General features: G+C 35.2%; 1 pseudogene; it reads right to left on the bottom strand.

Moving 5' to 3' along the window:
- Nucleotides 1-320: 320 nt before the first annotated feature.
- Nucleotides 321-2,160, bottom strand: LOC120357444 (annotated as a pseudogene).
- Between the last annotated feature and the right edge of the window lie 2,100 nt (nucleotides 2,161-4,260).

The raw sequence follows: 4,260 nt of genomic DNA, 5'->3' as shown, positions 1-4,260 counted from the left end.
TTTGGGGGTTTTCGATATCACTAATTACGAATCTCAGCGGAATCTGTAGTTAGATTGTAAAAATTTTTAGACTACATAGCAGCTTTACTAATCTAAACGAATATAAACGAATGAACGCATATAAAAATTCAGAGAACTTTTCTTTAGCTTTACCCAGAGCTAACGACGTGGTCGTAGAAAGTTTTGTAGATTGTTTTTTGTTTTTGTTTGTTTATATTTTTATTTTTTTTTTAATTTTCATTTTTTGTATTTTTTTTTATTTTTTTCTGGTCTGCTAAAGGACAGAGCTTAAACTAGAATTTTTGGGAGATTAGGGAAGTTTAATAAAATTTCACTTTTCGGGCCTTTTTATCGGCAAACACTCGAATCAAATCGGCGAAATTCAAGTTTGCGGCAATTTCATTTTCAATTGAAAAAGTAGCTAAGTTAGTAAGTCTTGTTTGTGAAATCGTTGATCGTAGATATGTCTTTATTAATTTGAGTTTCGAAAAACTGCGTTCTCCACTAGCTACTGTTACAGGTATAGTTACCAAAATGCAAAACGCAATCCATACATTTGGATACAGTTCGTAAATATTGCGCTGTTTAATAAAGTTTAAAACATAGATGGGAGTAATATTATCGTTATCTGGAAGAAAATTTTTAAGGCTTATGAGTTCATCACACAATAAATAACCATCTATATCGGAATCGGAACCAACAGTAAGTTTTAATTGAAGATCAGCACAGAATTTCAGAAGTTCATTTTTTTCAGGTATCTTTTTTATATTATACAAAAAAGACCATGTTTCTGAATAATCATGTAACTGTTTGAACCTTTCTGTCATTGACATTAAAGAGGTGTCCAACAATTTATTAAAGAATTCAATTTCAAATTTTTTCTCTGGGGATTCGATTATAGGTTCGTTCGTGGTCATTTCATCAGCCTGGCGTTTTACGCGTTGTACTCTTTTCATTGGCTTAAAAACAGCCTCGATTTGTAGTTCATTCGCCAGGTCACTTGCTGTTGAAAGTGTTTTTTTGAAACCAGTTTTTCGGTATTCTTCTAAAAAATTACAACAGTTTTTCAGCATTTCTGTGCATTTACCGAGATCCACGGTTTTTGATTGCAGAGATTTACTTATGACATTGATTTGAAAAAAAATGTCGTACCAAACAACTAGGGAAACTATGAAGCCAAAATCTTTCAAATGTTCTGCTAGAGTGATTGCCTCGTGCGAGATAGTAACATCACTTTTCTCAGTTTCGTTAGTTAAAGTAACTAAAGCGTCACAAATTTGATAGCGGACTGCTTTTACACTGTTTATTTTTGCTTCCCAACGTGTGTCACTCAGTTTTTTAAACTGTAGAGTCTTAAGTGATAGGTTAAAATTTTCCATCGATTAACAGAAGCAGAAAAGAGTGTGAACAATCTCTGCAAAACCCCAAACAAAGTAACTGACTGACTCGACGTACCGGCGATTTAGCAGCGTCACACAGTACAAGATTGTAGCTATGGCAGCCACACAGTACAAAGAAAGCCAAGGGGTTTAAATCTAAGATTCTTTTTTGTACACTAATATTTTTTCCCTTCATGTTTGCTCCGTTATCGTACCCCTGACCCCTACAATTGTGCAGTTCAAGTCCGTGTTTATTTAGCACATTTAGAATTACTTCAGTAAGCCCTGCGCCACTAGAGTCACCTACAGGAACGAATTCTATGAAATGCTCCTTTATGCTTATATTGTCATCTAATAAGTCAGCGAATCGAATTGTTAAAAAAAGTTGTTCAATATGACTTATGTCTGGAGTGCAGTCAGCTATGATGGAATAATATTTGGAGTTTTTGGCTCTCGATACAATTTCAGAATTTACTTTAACGCTTATTAGATCTATTAATTCATTTTGAATATTCTTTCCGCAATAGTGGTCCAAAATATCATCCGCCATTGCCAACTTCAAGTGTTCTTGCATGATCGGATCAAACTTGCTACTAGTTGTACCAGTCCCAAAAACTTCCCATTGTTTGGTGTGTATAATTTGTCCGAGGTTCCTCTAAACGCCATATTATTTTCAGCGAGGTAAAGAACAATATTCATCAACCGAATCAAAACATTATTCTATCGTAATGTTTTTCTGCTAATCAATTTTTGTTCTTCGCAATCGATCGTTCTTCCTCTCTTCAATCTCATTTCAGCTTCAAACCACTGATTGTAAAATTTCTTATGGAATATGTTGTTTTCATGCATTTTCAGAATTTCAGACAAATATTTCCACTTATTATATCCTTCAGACACTAAATTTGATGTCGATTGACTATCGAAAAGCCGACAACAAAAAGAAAAAACCCGATCTTTAGAAATAGAGTAAACTAACCAACGATGTTGGATTGTTTCACTATTTGCAAGTTTCCTAGAGTAGAGAACTTGCAAAATGACGACCGGTTTCATTTTTTGAAAAGTTATCTCGATCAATGTGAATCTGCGTTGGACCCATAGTTATCATATAGTCAATAGTTTTGCTATTCCGAATAGCCGGCCAAGTACGTACATCTGATAAATTTACTGTACCAAGCTCTAATGGTGCATTAGTAATTCCCGAAAATGACAATGGGTCATCAGGATTGTAAGGAAGCTTGGATATGGGAGTCAGGTCTGGTGAAATTTTACTTTCATTAGGGCGTTCATCAATTCTCGTTTCAGTTATGCTCTGAAGCTCAGTGCAGGGTTCTATTACTGACGTAGAGGCAGTAGAAGATAAAGCAACACCTTCTAAATTACCTTCGTTTTCGTTTCGCTGTTTTGTTTCAATATATTTATCGAGACTCATAAATTTTTTGGCTTGCTGAAACTTTTTTTCTTTTTCGGCCTTACGTTTTCGATATTCCAAACCAGATGGTTTTTTTTCAATCTATGGTCGGACATGTTAAAAAAAAATCTTTCTTACTAATTATAAAAGCAATCAACCGGTAAAAAAAACCGAAGCTTATAGACTTAGAGACTTTTTAGAGGACCGTTCGAGTCCAAAATTCCAGATTCCAGACCGCATGCAAACAAGTAAACAAGTTCGTGCCGCTCAAGCACCGGAGCATAGACATAGGATCTATAGACCGAGCATTTGAGGAGTGGGGGTAAAGTTCTCGCGTGAAAAACTAGAAAGAGATAGCCTGCTTTGGACCACTATTTTGTCTTTGTCTAATGACGCGCGTGGGGGTACAGTAAAGGTAACGAAACTCTCGGTAAGGTTAGGGAAAAAGAAAAGGGAAATGTAAGTGAATGTGAAAAAAGAATGAAGGGGAATTGAAAAGCATTGGAAAAAGTGCCAAAATTATATATAATGTAAAATTGTGTATTAAAATTTAAACAATAAAGTATTGAATAAACATTTAAAGCACCTGGCATAATAGTAATAAAAAAATTAACTCTGCTGATCTTTATATATATCTATATATATAATATATGTTATTGATTTTTAAATAAAATGAGTTTTGTGAATTTAGATCTTATTTGTCTAATTTTGTTATTCTTAGAAGCAGCATAATGATGTATACAAAGAGTGAAAAACTTTTCTAAGAAAATACAAATCAATTGATTTCAATGATCCATCAATGGAGCTTGATTAAAAGCATGTTTCTTTTCAGTAAATAAATCATTTATTCTTAGTTTTATTAATGTTAAATTTATCAGTTTCTTTATTATGTTTGTAGACGTCAAAATATAAAAAAAAAAAAACAAGTGAAGATTCCCCACGCGCGTCATTAGACAAAGACAGAATAGTGGTCCAAAGCTTGCTATCTCTTTCTAGTTTTTCACGTCCCCACTCCTCGAATGCTCGGTCTATAGATCCTATGTCTATGCACCGGAGCTGCAGCGATCCTCACTACGCACGCTTTGCAGGTGGTGGGAGCGTCCTACCAATCGTACGCGTATACGCAGAACGGTGAAAGACGCCCGCGTGGTAGGGAGCTGAGCGTCAAGAGTGGCTACGAAGATCCGCACAAAGCGGAGAGCGCGATAGTCATGATAAATACAGATGTGAGATAAAAGAATCAAAAGATATATAAAGGTATAGAGAGCGCCCCGGCCCCCGAGGTATAACATAGTGAGGAGATATAGGTATTCTTGCATACTAGAGGGCACTAGAGTCCTTCTAATAAGGCTGATATTCATAGTCTTCAAGACCGTCTTAAGTAATGTCTTAAGACGCTAATACGGCTCTGTGATTGGTTCATGACGTCTTAAGATTAAACTTAAGACGGTCTTAAATAACTATAAATACCGG

The sequence above is a fragment of the Solenopsis invicta genome, chromosome 3 (genome assembly GCF_016802725.1).
Source record: "Solenopsis invicta isolate M01_SB chromosome 3, UNIL_Sinv_3.0, whole genome shotgun sequence".
NCBI lineage: Eukaryota > Metazoa > Arthropoda > Insecta > Hymenoptera > Formicidae > Solenopsis > Solenopsis invicta.
This window is presented reverse-complemented; position numbering and strand designations above follow the sequence as displayed.